The 20356-nt window shown below is 58.5% G+C and overlaps 1 protein-coding gene across 27 annotated transcripts in view; it reads right to left on the reverse strand.

The window, feature by feature from the left end:
* Positions 1 to 20356, reverse strand: part of ARHGEF10L (Rho guanine nucleotide exchange factor 10 like) — a 153480-nt gene that overhangs the window by 108392 nt on the left and 24732 nt on the right. The window contains exon 1 of one of the 27 annotated variants that reach the window (XM_070252478.1): positions 4981 to 5107. The exons of 25 other annotated variants lie outside the window; for them this stretch is intronic. The gene's annotated coding sequence lies outside the window, so the exon portion shown is untranslated. Of the gene's footprint in view, positions 1 to 4980; positions 5108 to 20356 lie in introns of those variants that run through there. One more of the 27 variants, XM_070252384.1, reaches the window with a different exon arrangement.

Below are 20356 nucleotides of genomic sequence, written 5' to 3' on the forward strand. Positions count from 1 at the left end.
CAAGAAGTCAGTCCCGGAAGCTGGGAAAGCAGCAGATGCTGGCACATCCAAGCCGGGCAGCCTCACTAGAAGGCTGGCTGCCACCCAGCCTCACATAGGGGAGACAAGGAACAGGTTCGGGCCCAGGCACCCATCCCAAACCAGGCCTCAGAGGCACCCGTGTCTGATTCCTGGAAGCCAGGGAAAAAGCACAGGACAGGGGAGCAGGCCCAGGGCTTGCGCTGGTCAGGACCGGAGCTCCTCCACGAGGGGGTGCACCCTCCCAGAGGTCTCTGGCTCCCAGCCCTGGCCAATGTGCGCTTGGCCGACCCGACCCCATCTCTGCTGCCACAGTGACCGCTCCACGACACACACCCCCGGACTCTCCCTCCTCGCCTTCAGAAGGAAGTCCAGGTCCTCAGCAAGGCCCTCCACGACACTCCCCTCCTCCCCTCTGACCTCCAGTCCCAGCCCTGCCGTGCCCGGCTCTCAGGCCCATGACCTTGACGACCTCTTTTACATCTCTGGACCTTTTGCTCAGGCTGTCTGTTCTGTCCAAGCAGAATTCTCTCACACAACCAGCAAGCAAACTCCTTCTCAACCTTCAAAACCCAGGCCCGGTTTCTCCTCCGTGAGGCCTCCCCAGATCCATCTCACGCAGTGGTCCCCAAGCCTGGTTGCGAAGCTGGCCCCGTGGCCGAGTGGTTAAGTTCACGCGCTCCGCTGCAGGCGGCCCAGTGTTTCATTGGTTCGAATCCTGGACGCGGACATGGCACTGCTCATCAAACCACGCTGAGGCAGCATCCCACATGCCACAACTAGAAGGACCCACAACGAAGAATATACAACTATGTACTGGGGGGCTTTGGGGAGAAAAAGGAAAAATAAAATCTTTAAAAAATAAAAAAAAATAAAAAAAAGTGTCCCAGCCCCCAATTCTGGTTCAGTAGCAGAGTTTGAAAACTCTGTTTTCAAAGAGCTCAGGTGATTCTGGGACACGTATGGCCCCTGTGATAACTGTCCCCTCGCTAGACTGTGGCCTCTTCTCATCCCAGTGTCTGGAGCACTGGCCCACACACCAGACAACAGCTGCTGAACTGAACTAAACCCAGAAGCTGAGAACCTTCATCTGCTTGGGATCTGCTCACCGTGGAACCCGTGAGGCTGGGCGTCCCCGGGCCTGGGGCTTCCTGCCTGAAGGACGGAGGGCCACGGGCCCCAGTGGGGACCTCTGCCCTCCCAGGTGTTCCCTGCCCTGTCCAGGAAAACCAGAGCGGGGAGGAAGCAGAGGGGATGCAAGCTGGACAGTGGGCCCGACCAGGAAGAGGGACCCGCAGCTACTGTGTGCAGGGCGCCGGACGCCCCCAGCTCTGCCCTCGGAGGCCCTCATGGCCGCCTGCTGGAGACTGGAGGGAGATGGCTCCCAGAAAACATCGGTGGAGCCACAGCAGGAGGAACACGACCAGAACTCAGAGCCCCGGACAGAGAGATGGGAGATGCGTGGCAAGGGCTGAGGCTGGGGTCCGAGAGATCCAGCTCAGACACCGAATCCCCAGTGGTGAGACGCCGGGCAGGCGTTCAACCTCTCCCTGCCTCCTGTCCTGTCCATCAGATGCGGATGTAAATGAAACGACGTCTGACGATGCTGGTAGGTTCTTAACAAAGGTTCGTTCCCTTCCCAGAGCTCCTGCCGCTCCTGGAGGAAGACGGCTATGCCATTGTGCAGACTCTCAACTGAGTGCAGGCCGACCATCCATCAGAATACCAGCCCTGACCTTTGTGACCCTTGTCTCCCTTGAGATCACAAAATTATCATCTTCGAAATGATAATAGCTGACGTCTCCTGACACTGCCATGCACCAGGCCCTGTGCTGAACATTTTTCAGTTTTTGTTAATTTAATTCCCATAGCAGATGAGGAAAACCAGGCTGAGAGACTGAGGGACATTCCCAAGGCTGCCCAGCTCCTGCACGGGGAGTCACCGGGCTGCGAGCCGGGAAGCCAGGGCAGGAGGCTCCGGCTGGTCCTCAGGGGACCCCAGCACAGAGCAGGTGCTGAGTAAGCAAGTGGCGTGAGCGCAGGGGTGAGTGGGGGGGCACTCTCCCAGGCCCTCCCCAGCCCAGGGCAGGAGCCTCCGAACACAAGAGGGACGACAGGGCCAGCTCCTTCCCTCGCCTGGTGGGCGCCAGACCATTCAATGGGCTTCCTAAGGCGGGAAGGGGGAGAGAGGCTCTGAGAGGCGCACCCTGCTGGCTGCGGGGCCGTGGCTGAAGCCTCAGACAATGGAGGCTCTGTCCAGGGCCCAGAGTTGGCGTCCCCTGCCCACCTCCCCTTCCCCTTCGACCTCCCAGGGGTGCCCCTGGGTCAATGACGCCCAGGCAGGACAGGTGGGGAGCAGCCCCCAGGAGGAGGCCTCTGGGCAGAGGGGACCCCTGGGGGCTGTTGCCTGGGAAACCAGAGCCAGCCTGGAGAAGCTGCTGGACTCCTGTGAAGGGGGCTGCTGCCAGACTGGACCCCAGCCCCTCCTCTTTCTCCTCCTCCTCCTCGTCACAGCCCCCAGGCACATTAACCCCTTTGTCCCCAGCGACCCAGCCAGGCAAGGGGAGTCAGGAAGCTGAAGGGCCCGGTGACACCCTCCTACTATTGGTTGAGCTGCCCGCCCTCATCTCCGGAGGGTCCCAGATCCTCGGCCACATCCTGAGTGGCCACTGTGATGGGGCCCCATGGCACACACACCTGGAGGCTGGAAGGGGACTGCACTGACTTTGTGACACGCCTCACCTTTCTGAGCCTCAGTTTCCCCATCTGAAGCCCACCTCTCAGCAATTTCCGTACAGCACGGCTCTAGTATTTTCATGCTGGAACCAAACCCAAGAGCTGGGTGTGTTCCCTCCATTCCATAGACAGGGAAGCTGAGGCTCAGGTGGGCGGAGCGACTTGCCCAAAGTCCCCCGGGAAGGATGAGGTGGGACCAGGAAATGACTCCATGCAATCTGACAGAGCTGCTGCAAGGGCAGGACGGATGGTCCAGGCTGCAGAAATGGCCCAGGCGCAGGCAGAGAGGCCAGAAGGAGCGGGGGCTTACAGGGAGGGCGCCTCAAGGGGAAGCCTGCAGTTGGAAGTGGGAGGGGAGCAGGCACAGGTGGGACCCACCTCCCCAGCTCCCCTCCACCCCAAGCATCTCAGGGAGCCAAAGGCAGGCCCAGGATTGCTCCCGGCCACTCAGCGAGCTGACCTAAAGCCTCGAGGAGAGCCAGGCAGAGGCAGGACTGCCTCATCCTCAAATGCCCGGGTAGCCCAAGTGGCCACCCCAGCAGCACTTAAGGTCCCTGAGTGGCCTGGGGCACAGTGAGACCAGGTCCCACCATTGGAGGACTCGCACGCAGACTGGCGTCCAGCCCCTCTGTGACTCTGACTCACCCTCCCTAGCTCCAGGGGTCAAGCTCACCTCCACCAGCTCACAGAAACCGTCGCTCATCCTTTCCGCCACTCAACACACAGGCCACCCACACCTGCTGCGCTGCTGGGGACCAAGGAGCCAAAGAGAGTCCCAGGTCCCTGTCCTCAAGCAGCAAACAACAGGCGGCCGGACGTACAGACCTGCACCTGCACCTGCACCTGCACGGCAGGGCTGGCCCGCAGGTGACTCCACGCGCATAAAGTGGGATGAGGGCCTCGCCCCCATTTCTGACCGGGCAGTGCCCCTGGGTCAAGGAGGGCACAGAGCCCACAGGAGCGCGGTGGACTCCAGGCCTGTGTTTCACTCCAGATCAGAGCCGAGGGCAGGGGCTCTGAGGTCAGACTCTACTCAAATCCTATCTTCAGGACCTCCAAACGCTCCCAGGCTCGGGACTCTGACCTCGTCTGGCCCTGTGCCTCCCTGGGCCATCTCACTGGTTTTGTGGCTTTTAAGACCATCTCTACAGCGATGTCGCCAGCCCTCCTGAGCTCCAGACTTCTGCCCAGAAGCAAGCCACTCAGCCTGTCCGCTCCGGGGTCTCCTGGCATCTTGAACTTAACATCCACGCCAAACCGCTGATGGCCACCTCTGCTCCTCCCAGGCTCCCCTCTCACCCGAGGGCAGCTCCAGCCTGCCAGGCGCTCAGGATAAACCCTCGGACTCGTCCTTGACTCCTGCTTTCTCTCACAGCTACATCCTGCCCATCAGCAAACCTCATTGGCTCTACCTTCCAAATACGTCCAGAATCTGACCACTTTTCGCCACTCCCCTGCTGCCGCCCTGCTCCAAACCATCATCACCTCTTACCTGGACCGTTACACTAGCCCCTGACTCGTCTGCTTCCACCTCCACCCACCACCCCACATGCTTTGTTCTCGACACAGCAGCCAGGTTACTCCTCTGCTCAAACCCTCAAATGCTTTCCTACCTCCTTCAGAGTGGAAGCCAGGGTCCTCACCTTGACCTACAAGGCCCTATAGGACGTGCTCCCTACTACCTCCTTGACTTTGGATCCTCTCTCCCCATGGCTTACTCTACCCTCATCGCGAGGACCACCGCAGCTCCTCAAACACCCTACCTCAGGGCCTTTGCACTTGCTGTTCCCTCTGTCCGGAACACTCTTCCGCAGACATACACAGGGATGGCTCCCTCACCTCCTTCAGGGCTCTGCTCAAAGGTCACCATATCAGAGAGGCCTTCGCCAGCCACCCTCCTTAAAACAGCACACGCATCTCCACTGGGCTTCTTCCCTTGACCCTGCTTTCCCGTCTTTGTGGTATGTAACACCTCCAGACATCTGTGTACTCTAGTTGTTTCTATCAGTCTCCTCCTACTAAAAGGTGGACTCAACAAAGGCCGGGGCATTATCATTGTTGCTCATCACTCTCTCCACGGCCCTGGATGAGTGCCTGGCTCACAGGAGACCTCAACGCACACTTGCTGAAGGAATGAAGGAATCCCTGGCGCCACGCGGCCCAGGGCCAGTCCCGCCACCACCCTCGGGGAGAGGAGCAGGCGGCCAGGACCCATGGGGCACTCACTCCGGGCTGTGCCTCCTCCGGCCTGAAGTCAGCCTGTGGCCCGGACAGCTCCTCCCAGGACAGCTTCACAAACAGATTCGCTGCCAAGCTGTGCAAGAGGCGGCTCCCCAGAACCAGTGTGGGAAGAGGTCTGGGGCCATCGCCAGGTTGGGATCAGAAGAAGGGGGTGGGGCAGGGCAGGAGGAGGGACTTGGACTATTTTTAAAAACTTGCTCCCAAAAAGTTCACATTCTTGCTCTGATGAGTCAGAAGCATGCGTCCGGGAGAGGGGACAGAACCCCCAAGCCCCACGGGCTGCCAGCCACAGCCACTCTGGCAGGCAGGTGCACACGCCGGCCCCGCCACACAGGCAGGTGAGGGAGCCTGGAGCACGTCCAGCTCTCCAAGGAAGGGGCAAACGGCTTCCAGCTGTGGCCACGGGGCAAGGCCAGGGGCGGGTGCCCCAGGCTGGCTGGCCACCGAGAGTGAAGGGGCCTCCCTTTTAAAGCCCACTGGGGCCCAGGCTGGCTCCATCTCTTTCTCCAGGCCCAGGCTCTGCCTCTCTCGGGGAGGGGGCCGTGCAATTCGTCCCACAGAGAGCTCTGGACAGGAAGAAATCACCTTCACAAAACTCAGAGCTAAGGATAGCTCAGCCCACCCGACCACGGCAGGGGGAGCCGGACAGGCAGCCTCGAGGTCTCCTGAAACCCAAGCCCCGCACAGAGCTGCAGGGGACCCAGCAGCCTCAGCCACATGGTCCAGGAAAGCTCTGGCTGACCTCTCACAGCGGCCAGCACTTGGATTCAAACCGTTTCCCCTTAACAACGTGCTGCCCTCCCCAGATGCGGGCGTCATTCCAGCCACCTCTGTCCTCCGCACCTGTAAGGGAGATGTGGCCATGTGAGGTCCCACCACACCTGCAAGGCCCATCCCATGGCGAGGCGGGAGCAGCCCCACTTTCCAGAGGAGGACACGGGCTCAGAGAGGTAGGCAGAGAGATTTCTCCATGGTCGAGAAGCTCATCAGAAGCAGATCCAGGACCAGGCCCAAGGTCTGTCCACGCCTTTCTCCTGGAGCTTCCCGGAGCTGGCTGCCTCTCCCTCCGTGGGCCAATGCATCCATCCCATCCCCTCACATTAACTTCAGCCTCTGAGAAGACACTGCCTGGGGCCGCAGGAGGGAGCAGGGGAGCCTGGGCTGGCATGGCTGGGGGCGGGGAGAGTGGACAGGTGGTTTCAACCCTGCAATGGATTGTCCTGAATCTTGCTGTCCTGGGGTGGGGCGACATCCAGGACCATGACCAGCACAGGGAACCCATCCCAAACACGGGTCCTCTTTCATTAGCAACTTTAACGAGAACCTAACTGGTGCCCACCAGCCCTGTAATGAGACTCACGAGGAACCGGATAACTCAGATGCCGCCCACACAGATGCTGCTCCTACGTAGAGACCCTAAGCTCCCTCCTCGTACGCCCTCTGCCCTGGGCGCTGAAACCACACCGGGTGCCATGACTGTGAGCCCACCTGCCTACGTCCCGCTGCCCGGGATGCGGCTGCCTGCCTGATGGAAAATGGGGGGCCCACTGCACCCAGGATCTGAAGCAACCTCCAGTCCTGCGGGGGGCCCTCGGGTGCCCCTTTTTGCCACCAACATGCCCTGGGTGTGGCTTTAAGGAGAGTGAGTCCTGTGATCAAACCTGGTTGGGTCCTGGCTCTCCACTTACTCACTGTGACACTAAGACGTCATTTCACCGTTCTGATCCCTGATGCCCTCTTCTGCAGGAGAACCCTAAGAATGCCCACCGCACAGGGCTGTTATGAGGATTAAATGAGACAACAATCCACATAAAGTGCCTCTCTGAGAGCCTGGAATACTGTGGGTGCTCCATAAATGTTTGTCGAATGAATGAACGAGGGACCACCTCTTTCTAACTGGACAGCAGCCCTGGCCTACAAGAAGATAGAGCTGAGTGACTCCACAGCCCTCCCCACCACTGCCCTCCAGAGCCTTCCTGGGTCAGCAAAAGAGAGGTTACAGGGGGGCAGCCTCTCCTGCAGCATGTGACCATGCAGCACCCCCACCCTGGAGGGCATGGGGTGCCCACGGATGTGCTCAGGGACAGTCACCAGCTGGCCCGACCCTGTGGCTAACACTCAGCTGTGTAAGCCCCCCAAAGTTTCTGCCCACCTCCTGCCCCCTTGAAAGTCGAGATTCCAGGGAGGGGGTTCACAGTCAGGAAAAGGGAGGACCCCAAATGGCAATGACCGAGGCTCAGCGCGTGGAGTCAGGGAGACGTCACCATCCTCTGACCTCATGCAGTCGAGCAGAGGGGGGCCTCGGAGCCGGCTGCAGGTGTACCCCTTTACGTAAAGCACTCTGGCCGGAGAATCAGCCCGGAGAGAGCTGCAAATATTAGGGCGCTTCCATTTCCTTGCTCCACTCAAATCTGTTCTGCTAAACTCAGGGACAGCAACCGCCCTGCAGGCAGCAAACTTACAGTGACCCCCGCATGCCCACGGCTGTCACCCAACACGGCACCAGGAGCATCCTCAAGTGACTTGCAGAAAGAGACCAGGCCTGGGGAGGCGGGATCCAGGACTTTCTGCCCCGCTGGCAACCAGCACACCCAACAGGTGCTCAAGGCTAGACGGAGGGCGGATGCATGCACGCTCCTGTGCGCCCCCGCCAAGACTGAGCCTTTGCCGGGCTCACACGAGGTGTGTCCTGCGGCCAGGGTCTTGGTCAGAGGACGGGGACACCATCTCCTTCCACGTTAGGGTGCAAACCAGGGAGTGAGCGACCGAGGTCACATCTCCCACATGGGTACCAGCTGTGTTAGAACTGAGGTCTCCAGCCCCACTCCCTCACTCTGGGAACCGTTAAGCTCAAGAGCCTTCCAGGGGAGCGCCGAAAAGCCGGTCTTCGTCTCTCTGGATCCCTCTGCGATCCAACAACCCCCCTTAATCATTCGACAAATATTTGCTGAGCACTACTGCACACCAGGCACCAGGCAAGGTTCTGTGGACTCGCTGAGGAGCAAGACAGTGTTGGTTCCTGTGCTCCCCAAGGCCAGAATCCCGCAGGGAGGCAGCTACCAAACAATTACACAAATCCACCCATCGCTATAAACCAGGATGAGTGCTATGAGGCGAGAGAGAATTCCAGGGCTTCACTGAGATTCAGGCAGACGGTCCAACATTCTGATTCGACTCTCCCAGGACTGATGCTGGTCCTGTGTACTCCCTGTGGTCATTGGATGACCTGCCCTCCATCGTACCCACACAGGGCGAGGGGACACGGAGACCCAGCGATGATCCGGTTAATTCTGCAGGGACTCTGCCTCCGTGTGGCCTGGGCCAAGGCACACAACTGCTCTGGCCTCCAGAGGCCCTCCCTCCTCCCAGCGGACGTTTGCATTTGACGCCAAACCAGATCTTCTGCGCCCAAGGAATACAGGACATTGCGGGCTCTTTTTACTTCTTGACTATTTTTGGGAGAGGCAGTATTGGATTTCAAAATTTCCATCCCATCTTGATTTATGCAGCCACAGTTTTACTGATCCATTTAAGGCTATGGTTCTCAACTTGGGGGCAATTTTGTCGTCGCCCTCCCCCCTGGGGGATATTTGGCAATGTCTAGAGACATTCTGGTTGTCACAAGTGTGTGGGGGAAGGGCGCTACTGACATTTAGTGGGTAGAGGCCAGGGATGCTGCTAAACGTCTTACAGTGCACAGGATGGCCTCACAACAGAGAATGACCCTGCTCCAGTGTCAACAGCGCCGAGGAGAAGCCCCGGTCCGAGGGCATCTGGTCAAGTCCCCTGAGGATGGAGAGCAGATACTGGCCCGTTAATGCAGGGTAGTGTTACTGTTATTAGTCAGCGGGACACAAAGACCAAAGTCATGGCCACTGGTTTCCATGGCAGATAAATACGAGGCTACAAGGCTCTCAGGAAACTGCATTATGCTGCGGGCACTTGTTTTTGTGGATTTCCCCGCTAGACTGTGGGGGCAGAGACCACGACCTACTTCTCTGTGCGTCTCCACCACCTGGCCCAGCATCTGGGATACAGAAGGTGGGGGGAGATGGAGGGAGGGAGGGGGAGGGAAGGCAGACTGCAAACTCTTCGAGGCGGGGACCACGTCTGTGCCTCTCCTGTCCTCAGCACCCGACGCCCCCCACACCGTTCCTGGCCCCAAGCAGCTGTCTCCTGAGTGAACGAACACACAGCCAGATGGTGTGCCCTCTGAGGCCAGGCGCTGTGCCCACTCCCCTCTGGGTCCCCCAGCCTAGCCTAGCTCAGGGCTCAACCCTCAACATTTATTACTGGAGCCTCTCCGGAGTGCTGGGCACGCAGCTAGGCCCCGCTGAGCTGCCCCAGGGGGAGACAGGCAGACCCGGCCCCGACCCCCTGGAGCTCACAGTCAGGGAAACCTGGGGTTCCCTGGGAGAGGCCCTGAACCTAACCAGGGAGGGGGGCCGCCCTATCCATCCGTTTAAAGCTCCTTGAAACAGTGAACAAAAGCACGAATAGTCCATGTCTGCAGGGCCTGGGACACCGCAGCAACGAGAAGATGTGAGCAGCACAGAGGGAGGGAGGAAGGGAGGAAGGGAGAAAGGGGGCTTCCAACGGGAGTCAGGGGCCTGCACACTGCCATCGCCCTCTCTCCCCAGCACCCTGGCCCAGGCACACATTCACTCACGACAAATGGTGCTGAGCAGGTGGAAGCCAGAGCCCAGGCGCTGGGCACAGAGAAAAGGCAACGATTCCTCAGGTTGCCCAATGCCACCAAGGAGTGAGTGCCAAAATCAGCAATGGTAACAACTAACGTTCATTAATTGCTAGCTAAGTGCCCAGAGCTATTCTAAGCCCTTCACCCCTATAATTATTTTAATCTTGACAACAACCCTCTGAGAGAGGAACGATTATCATCCCCACTTTACAGATTAGGAAACGACAGAGAGGGTAAGAAAACTGCCCAAGGTCACACAGTCAACAGCCGGCAGAGCCAGGATTGGAACCCAGGCCAGCGGGCTGCAGGGCTGTGCCTGGAACTCCCGCAGTATTTGCTCCTTCAAAGCTCAGCCACCAGCCAGCTCCTGTGCCACCGGGGAAACAGCGGGATGAGCAGACAGCACCACAAGGACCCGACTCCTGGGGAGCTGATGGCACAGGGCCCCTTCGGGGCAGCACACCAGGACAAGAACTGGGGCACTGGCAGGCAGAGCGCTGCATCCCAGCGGCCCCCAGGGAGGGTTCTGGCTGCACTGCCCCCAACAGAGCCTCGACAAGCAGCCCCTTTGTCCGGGCCCCAGCCCTGGGCTCCTGGAGCAGCTGAATGCACAGCCGTTAGGTCTCAGAGGACATTCTAGTCTGGAACCACCGGAGGCAGGCCCGGGTTCCTACGAACACCCGGGATTCACCCAGACCACTCCAGCCCCCACCCTGGAGAAGGCACCCGGGCAGGGGCAGCCTGAGATTCACTGTGCCGACCAGAGCGGGCATGGCCGCGTGCCAGCCACTGCCTGAGCCAGCGCCCTCCCCCTGCTGTGGCAGAGGGTGACCATGACGTCAGACCAAGCCTGGAGGGACCCCCTGGGCTTGGGGCATTGATTCCTCTCCTAACCTGGCTCCTTAAAAGGGCGCCCACTGATCCGAGCAGCAGCTAATGGCTGGGGTACCTCCTGAGATTCGCAGCTTTGACCCCGCCATTGTTTCTGAGCCAGGCATTCTGTATTTTCCCACAATCAGTCACTCTCAGAAGAGAGGGATCTTTGAGAGGCTGAAATCCAACCTGTCAGCCAGAGCAAGAATTCCTTCTTCTTTTTCTTTTATTTTTTAATGTGTGTGAGGAAGATTGGCCCTAGGCTAACATCTGTTGCCAATCTTCCTCTTTTTGCTTGAGGAAGATTGTCACTGAGCTAACATCTGTGCCATCTTCCTCTATTTTACGTGGGACGCCACCACAGTGTGGCTTGACGAGAGGTGCTAGGTCTGCACCCGGGATCCCAACCTGTGAATCCTGGGCCACCGAAGCAGAGTGCGTGAAATCAACCACTATGTCACGGGACTGGTCCCCAAGAATTCCTCCTTAAGGATCCTAACAAATGGGTGAGTCAGAGCATAAGCTTTGAAACCGGGCAGCCCTGACTCCAAACCCCAGCCCCATAACCAGAAAATGTATGACTTGACCTCCCCAAGCCTCAGTTTATTCATCTGTAAACTGGATGTAAGGACACTCCGAGACCCAGTTAAGTAACACACTCATTCATTCATTCAACGCACATTAATGAAGCACCCCCACGAGCCAAATACTATTCCAGGCGCATGGGAGACATCAGCTGACAAAAGAAAAGGGCCCCCTCCCTGGGGGAGCTTGCTGAGCCCAGCCCTGTGCGCAGAGTGGGTATTCTGAAAGTGCCTGAGTCACCGTCCATGTCACACTCCCATTTCCGCACTCCTCCTCTGGCAGAGTCACTGTCCCACATTAAAAGGTCTGAGACCTGCCCTCATCTCGTCCCCTGCAGCTTCTCAGAACACGGCTCCCGCCTCCCGCACAGGAACCCGCCAGCTGTCCTTCCTTCCCCATGCCAGTCACACCCCCACTGAGATGTGCCCCAGGCTGCCATTGTCCCTCTTATCAGTCCAGCAAACACATCCTGGGTGTCCACTCTGTGCCGGTGGTGGACGACCCCAGGACATCGCCTGGGTCACAGTTCCTCCTTACAAAGGTCGGGGAACATGTGGGCACGTGGCACCCTCAGCTCACGACCAGGGACGCTAACTCACATCGCCAACGTACACGGGAAAATCAACGCTGTCCCTCCAGAGGGAGCCTACTCTCTTTCCCGCTAAGTGTGCAACCAAAGGGACAGTAATTCACGTGAAATCCCAGGCCCTGCTCTGACCGGCCGGGATAGACTAACGCTCACCAAATTCTGAGTTTCTATTAAACCAGGAGCCATGTGGGGAGCCCCCCGTGTTATTTCAGGAGCTCCTCGATGCTTCGAGGTGGAGATCCAGGGCCCACCTGACTCCCACTCAACCTCGAGGCTCCCGGAGGCCAGTGTGAGCCTGCCTGTCCGCAGCTCTTCCTGCAATATCTAGCACCATCGCTGGCATCTAACAGGTTTCACTAAGTATTGATTGGAATGAAACAAGTAAGAAAACTGAGTGAAGTAAAGTGACTTGCCCAAGGTCACGCGGCTGGAGAGGCAGCCAGCCGAGCGACAGACCCAAGTCCGTGCAGCTGCAATGCCACGCTGGGCCTCCCTCGGAACTTCCCCACGGTTGAGCACCTGCTGTCCAGAAGCTGCCTGACAGGAGCTCCCCCAGCAGGCTTCCCAGGGCAGAAGGCACTGCTCCTCCAGGCCCCAAGAAAGGCGAGGTGAGTGCCACATGAGACCTTATTAGGGAAAAGTAGAAGGAAGGAAATAAAAAGTGCCCTGGCTAGGAAGGGCCAGGCTTGTGAGTCATGTACCCAGAATATTCCATTCATAGTTGGCTCCTGGGCAGGCTGGAGAGGCCAGGGGGCCCGACAGCCCCAGGGACCTCCTGGAGGCAGCTGAAGGTGCACGATCAGGGTCAGGTGGGCCTCGGGCTGGGGGTCAGCCTGGCTCTGCCACCAATTCCCACCAGCATCAGACAAGTCACCTCCCTCCCAGGTTTCTGCCTGTCTGACCGCAGCCCAGGGCCGTGCTGGGGCTGCCTCTGCCTACAGGGCTGGGCGGAGTGGGGATGAAGGAAAAGCGGGTAGTTCCTTGTCTTCCCAGCCAAGCTCAGCCCCACACCCCACACGCCCCGCTGTGGAGCAGACAGCCAGCCCACCCGGTCTCCGGCTGCCTGCAGACCCACCCATGCAACTCCTGGGCTGCAGGCACCACGGGGAGCAGCGTCCACTCACCTTTCAGACATGCTGATCGCTTTCAGCCTTACAAGACTGAGGGCCTGAGAAGGGACGTCACCCCACCGAGCACCGGCTCTGTCCTGGGGTCTTTGGGAATACCAGCTCCCTTCACCCCCGCAACGGCCAGATGAGGCAGGAGTTACCATTCCCATCATTCAGGGGAGCCCCTGGGGCCGAGCGGGGCGAGGGCACCCGCCCAAGATCACACAGCTAACAAGGCTTCGAACCCCGGGCCTGAAGCCTGAACCTGTGTTCTCACTCCCACTTGCGTGTCAGCTCGCAGAGGACGGGGACTGCGGCTGGGCCATGGGTGCCCCCGTGTGCCTCGTACACAGTGTTCAGGACAAGGCTTGTTGGGTCGGGCAGGTGCTTATCCCAAACCCCACCCAGGGGCCCAGGGAGCCTCACACATCCTGAGCTGGGAGAGCTCTCCATGCTCTGCCTGCAGCCTGCTGCACCCCGGTGTCCTGGGCCTGGGTCTGCCTGCCAACCCGGCCTGTCCCCACCCTGCAATAGGGGAATCTGAGGCCCAGGCCAAGAGGAGCCAGAAAGCAAACCTCAGCACCTGTGACACACACAGCATCCTGGTGTGGCCCTGACAGCAGCAAGGAGATTGCTGAGGGTCCAGGGTACAGGGAGACCCTCCTGGTTCCAACCTCAGGTCCAGCCTCATTAGCTGTGCAGACCTGAGCAGGCCTCCTGCCCTCTCTGTGCTTCGGTTTCCTCCTCCGCTGTAAAACAGACACAGCAGCCCCTGACCGTGGAAAGTGATGGCAACTAAACGCGGTCACCTGGCATGGAGGAGCAGGGCCTTTCTCCCCCTGGAGGGCGCCTGCTTCTCCTGGCCATCAGCGGGGGTGGGAGGCTCAGAAGCTGGCAGTCCCCCGGGCAGCCAGCCCAAACAGGGTTACATTCAGAGCTGGATTTCCGGGGTTAATATTTACCTGCTGTGACTCAAATCTTCTGGGGCATCAGCCATGCCCGAGTCACTCGGCCCTGAGAATGCAAACCAAGCAGGGACACGCAGTGGGAGGGGAGGGGCGCTGAGTCCAGGACAGGCGTTAGAAGCCGGGTCTCTCCGGGGCACCCAGACCCAGCCTGGCTGGGCAAGCACGGCCCCTTCCCGCAGGGCCCCTGCTGATTAAGTCCAGCCCTCGGCCGCAGCCCCGCTCTGCAGCCCCGGAGCCCCAGTCATGCGACAAGCACTTGCACGGGATCCCGGCACCCAGTGAGGGCATGTGAAAGGGAAGGCTGGGGCCCGGAGAGGCGGCCCTGCAGACTGGGAGCTGGGCCCCGGAGCCTGTCCACACCACCCTCAACAAATGGCGATGTCTCTACCTGCTGGGACCCAAGTTTTCCGGCCTCAGTAATAAGCCAACGCGGAGAATGAGCCATCAGACCCAGCGCTCCTCCCAGACACCCTCTGGGGCATCAGGCCCCGTTTCACAGAGGAGAAGCTTGAGCCAGCTTGCTGGGGTCTCTATAATTAGAGAGAGGTGGGATCCGAACCAGGTCTTCTGGCTCCCGGGCCAGCAAACATCTAACCACCCCTCAGGACGCCCCCAAAGCCCCACATTTCAGAGAACGTTTACGGGTGTTTGCCGAGTGCCAGGCACCGCTCTTCACACACAACCACACTCTAAATCATTCCAAGAGCCGGACGAGGCAGAGGCTGGTGCTACCCCATCTGATGAGCTGAGAAACAGAACTAAAATACGGGGAGGTTCAGACACCTGCCCCAGGACACACAGCTGACAAGAGGCAGAAGTGAGAAGCAGAACCAGGCAGTCTGATTCCAGAGGCCAAGGCTCTTAGCCACCACTGCCTCTACTCACCCCCCCACATTACTCCATGTCCCTCATCCCCCGAGGAAGGCAGCGCCCTTGAGCTGCAGGAGAGACCCACTGTTGGGAAGAAGTCATGGACTGGCCAAGGTGTCACAAACGCCATGGCCTGGGGAGGCCCCCTCGGTGTCCCCTGCCACGCTCCCTGCCCAGCCGAGGGAGCCTAGGTGACAGTGTCATTCCCCCCCCCGCACCCTGTCCAGGGCCCCACAGGGGCACAAGCTCCTCAGCATGGCCCAGAAGGCCATCCTTTCTGACGGATCACCCCACCCCCCATGTCCCCATTCACCAATGACAAATGTTTGCTGAGCACCTACTGTGGACCAGGCTCTCGGGGGAAGAGAGATGGAAAACCAAAGACAGAGCTGAGCTCCCGGAGTAGAAGGGCCTGAGCACAAGGCCCGCCCTCCCAGGGGCACGACCCTTCCTGGGCCTGGAAGCCGTGCCCCACTGCGTCTCCTGGGACACTCTCACCTACATTTTGAGCCTTAACACAAGCCGACTTCAGGGAATCTTCCACGATGCCCACCGGGAGAGCGGGTCCCTCACCCCTCTGTGCACCTCACACTCTGGACTGGAATCACTTGCTCCATTTTCTGACTCCCTCACCAGACTGTGAGTTCCTTGAGGGTAGGCACAGTGTCTTTCACTTCTGTCTCTCTAATAATCAGTGCAATCCCAGCACACGGTAGAGATTCAGGAAATGATGAGTGACTGGGTGGATGGACGGATGAACGGACGGATAGATGGATGGATGGATGGAACAGATGGATGGATGGACGGACGGACGGACGGACGCACGGACGGACGGATGGATGAACGGATGGATGGATGGATGGACAGACGGATGGATGGATGGATGGACAGACAGACGGACGGATAGATAGATGGATGGATGGATGGATGGACGGACAGACGGATGGATAGATGAATGGATGGACAGATGGACGGACAGACAGATGGACAGGTGGATGGATGGATAGATGGATGGACGGATGGGTGGATGGATAGATTGACAGACGGACAGACGGACAGATGGATGGATGGATGGGTGGATGGATGGATGGTTGGATGGAGGAATGGATGGATGGGTGGGTGGGTGGGTGGGTGAGTGGGTAGATAATAAGTGAATAAGCAAATGAACAAATGACAGGAGTCCATAAATAGTGGCCAGAGGTCAGTGGGCTCAGGGCTTCACTTCGATGTGGAATTTACTGGAGCTCAGCTACCCAGGAATCCAGCTTTGCCCCAGGTATTTAGTCTGACCCAACCATCCTTTAGACACGTTTCCCAACCCGGCGAACACTCCCAAGTGATCACTGTCTGTCTCCTTCACCAGGTGTCGCACAGGTGACATGACGTCCGAGACTGTGTCTGGCCCAACAATCACGTCTTCCATGCCTTCCCCTGGGCCTGGGCCATCAGGGGCTGCACGAAACACTTGTTGAATGAATGACAAACAAATGAACAAAAGACTTGGGGAGCTTTTCAAATATGGAGATTTCTGGGTCCCAGCCGATGTGTGCTGTTGCAGAATCTGTAAGGGTGAGACACAACAATTCCTACTTTGTTCAAAAGCTTCCTGGCAATTCCAGCCATCAGCCAGGTTGGGGAAACACCAGCTTGTGGGGAAGAGGAGTGGCTGGGGGCTGAAGGCTGTGCCTGCGCACGAGGCATCTCAGAACAGGGCACAGAGAGCACCCCCCGCCCCCCCCCCCCCCACAGGCCATCACTCTCCTAAACGTTTTTCAGTTCAAAGAGTCTAACAGCCTTTTTCCAAGTGTGGCCCCTGAACTTTCAACTTCAGAGCCACCTGAGTGAGAGAGAGTCTTTTTAAAAGTAGATTTTGGGGCTGGCCCCGTGGCCAAGTGGTTAAGTTCGTGCGCTCCGCTGCAGGCAGCCCAGTGTTTCGTTAGTTCGAATCCTAGGTGCGGACATGGCACTGCTCCTCAAACCACGCTGAGGCAGCGTCCCATATGCCACAACTAGAAGGACCCACAACAAAGAATATACAACTATGTACAACTATGGGGCTTTGGGGAGAAAAAGGAAAAAAATAAAATCTTTAAAAAAAAATAGATTTCAAGGTCCCAACGCCAACCTACAAACTTAGAGTCTCTTGGGGCGAGGCCCGAGAATCTGCATTCTTCACAGGCTGTCTGGGCGACCCCAACACGTACGAATGGATGGGAATTACTGGCTCGCGGGTTCCCCAGGGCGCTGGCACCACCTGCTTGTGTCTGGTACCTTCACGCACACCTGGCCTTCTGAGAGAGAAGTGCTCCTGATGAGACATCTTGGACGACTCCAAGAAATCCAGCAAACCAGGGTGTGAGGCCAAAAGACGGCAATGTGCCCACTCCTCTGAACATCGGCCCTGAAGGGAACCAACAAACCATGACCCCTTGCCTCTTTCACAGATGGGGAAACTGAGGCCCAGAGACGGCTGTGTTTTGCCCAAAGTCACAAGAGTGAGTGCAGTAGGGATGTCTCCCCAAAACTCCACGATCAGTCCAGTGTCTGAGTTTAAATGTTTAAACAGTCCTGAGCGACCACTGACGTCAGTGAATCTGCACGCTTAGGGGAACACGTGTCCTGAAATATGCCATAGGGGCTTATGGGGAAAAAAGGGTTCAGTGGTCAAAGACTATGGAAAAACTAGCAGAAATCTCCCTCCCGGAGTTTAACAATACTCAGCATGTTAAAGGCACTGTAAAGTCCTGCAATTTCAGTGTCTGCTTAAATCATGAAACAGATGAAGAAAGTTGGAGGCTAAGAGGGGTCATGTGCCTTGCGCAAAGTCGCAAGGCTGGGAAGTGGGGGCAGTGGGACCTGAGCAAGACAAGAGCAAGACAAATGCCCCCAGAGTCCACGCTGGTGACCAACGTGCTTAGTCTTCTGTGAGATGATTCCTCTCGTTTATTATTATGGTTGTCGTTCTTGTTCTTCTGATGGGAGGGAGAGGGTGGGCAGCGGCAGGGCCTGGGCAGGAAGTCACGCCCAGGAGAGTGGCCAGGAGGTGAGGCTGAGGACCCAGCTTCCGGAACCCTCTTCTGTTCCCGGCTCTGCCGCCAGTGGCTGCATGACCTGGGGCAAGTCACAGCCCCTCTCCAGAGGACAGGACGATGGCCCATGCAGAAAACTAGGCGCGTGGATGACATGATCCCAGAAGGCCCTCCCAGCTCTAAATGAGTCTCCGACCCCATCAGCCTCCCCTCAGCTCCTCTTCCCTCCCCGACAGCCACCTCTCCCTGCCCCCAAGTCCCCTTCTCTGGGAACAGCGGAGGCCTGCGCTCCGGGGCTGGGCTGCCGGCCGGCATCCCTGGCCAGCGATGGACTAGCGCTGCTTTTGCTCTTCTGCCATCGTCCCTTCACCGTCCTCACCGCGACCCACCCATCCTGCATTTCCACACGGGCCTCTCGTCGCCATTTCTCAAGGGTGGATGGATGGGGTGAATTTCCCCGTCTGGAGCCCCGGGGCCGGTCTGGCCGGGAGCCCCGAGCGATGGGACGTGATCGGGGGTGCGCCCCGCACGCACACGCCCGGCATCACCTCTGGGCTTTCCAGTTGGGCTCTCACAAAAAGGTGAGTCTCTACGGGACCCTCGGGAGAGCTCGCCGCCCTCTCTGCACCTCAGTTCTCCCGTCGACACGGAGCTAACGACACTCACCTCCCGGATGAGCATGCAACTACGTGACAGGCGAAGCAGCCAGCGCGGGCCCGGCACGCAGCGGCACTGAACCGACGCTGGTATCACGATCTGCTGCCTAACCAGCGCCCTCCAAACGGTTTTCTCAGTTCAACCTCCCCTGGTCCCCCGGGCGACAGAGGACAGGAAGTAGGAACCAGCGGCAAGAATCTGACTCTTGCGGACCCCTGGGAAACTGAAATCTTACACTCACGGATGATCAGAACTGAGACCCCAGGTTCTCAGCCTGCCCTTTTTTTTTTTTGAGGAAGATCAGCCCTGAGCTAACATCCGCTGCCAATCCTCCTCTTTTTGCTGAGGAAGACTGGCCCTGAGCTAACATCCGTGCCCACCTTCCTCCACTTTATATGTGGGACACCTGCCACAGCATGGCTTGCCAAGCGGTGCCATGTTTGTACCCAGGATCCAAAGCGGCGAACCCCAGGCCGCCAAAGCGGAACGTGAGCACTTAACCGCTGCGCCACCGGGCCAGCCCCTCAGGCTGCCCATTTTGCAGAAGAGGAAACTGAGGCTGAGGGTGAAATCAGGGACAGGAAGAAATGTCGCCAAGCTCTCCTGGTTGTCCGAGGAGGAGGTGGGATTCAAACCCAGGTGCTGGGCTCCCAGTCCGCTGCTCTCCCTGAGGCCCTGGGGCAGTGAAAAGAGCAGAAGGTCCGAGACGCTGGGATTCTGGCCCCAAGTGGCTGTGGGATGATGAGCAAGGGGCTTAGGCCCACTGGAGCTCCAAGGCTTCCTGATAAAACTTAAGGGGTTGGACCAGATGGGGTGTCCCAAAGTGGAGCAGGCAGAATGCTGGAGCCCCATAAGATTCTCTCAGGAGATCTGCCAAGGAAGGGCTCGGCTGAACAAAGTTTAACAGGGACCAGAGGGGTTTCAAGAGAGGGCTCCAGAGTCACATGGATCGGAGTTCAAGTTCTGCCATTTACTAGCTGTGTGACTTTGGGCAAATTATTTACCCTCTCTGTTCCTCCGCTGCCTCCTTCATAAAATGAAGATAATAACCATATACACCTCACAAGATTGCCACAGAAAACTGAAAGGAGATAACATGTGGTGCCCGGCACACCCTGGGCCCTCAGCAAACACCGGTTATGTTTTCAATCGTTCGTGATCACATTTAAATTGTCCCTACTTCAGAGATGACGCAACCAGGACCCCAGAGAGGCAAGACACCTGCCCAAAGCGGCAGGGCTGCAGGGGAAGGGCTCTGGGAGCCACTCCCCATTGCTCCTGGCCCCCCCCCCCGCCGAGAACGAGGCCTCCGCCTGGCACCTGGAAAACACAGCTGCCCTCCCAGCGGGGACCGCCTCCCTCACTGGCCACCCGCGACCTAGCTGCAGACACGCCCATGGGGCTCTGGCTCCAGTAGGGCTGTGTCCCAGCCTCCAGCAGCCAGGCTCCTCCTGCCTGGAGGCCCCACCCGTTCTCCGAGCCTGCAAAAGGGTAACATTGAAAGGCACAGGGGACCTGGGGATGGCGACATCCAACTGGAGCCTCCCTTGAGCCCCTCCATGGGTTACTCACCACCACCTGCTTGTACCCTGGAGACTCAGGATATTTCACTCAAGGGACCAGACTGAGCCTGGATTACCCTGTTAAGCTGTGTGACCTCAGGTAAGTTGCTTGACTTCTCTGAGTCTTGGGAACCTCTTTAGAAAAGAGAGAAGAGTAGAGATTGGGAAGCACTAAGAAACAGCAGGGTTCGCAGAATGACCTAGGAATCCAAGAGGCTAGAACAGCCTCTAAAGGTCTCCCTGATGTCCTCTCGTAGCTGGTGCGTGCCTGCTGGGTGGCACGTCACCTCCCGGGGCCTCCCTCCCCTGGGTAAAGCGAGGGTAGTAACAGCACCTGCACCTCACTGATCGTGGGGACTCAGTGCGCTAATTCTCCCAGAGCGCTGGTCAGTGCCCGGCCCATGCCCCAGCAGCCCAGCG

This window comes from Equus caballus, chromosome 2, assembly GCF_041296265.1.
Source record: "Equus caballus isolate H_3958 breed thoroughbred chromosome 2, TB-T2T, whole genome shotgun sequence".
Classification (NCBI taxonomy): domain Eukaryota; kingdom Metazoa; phylum Chordata; class Mammalia; order Perissodactyla; family Equidae; genus Equus; species Equus caballus.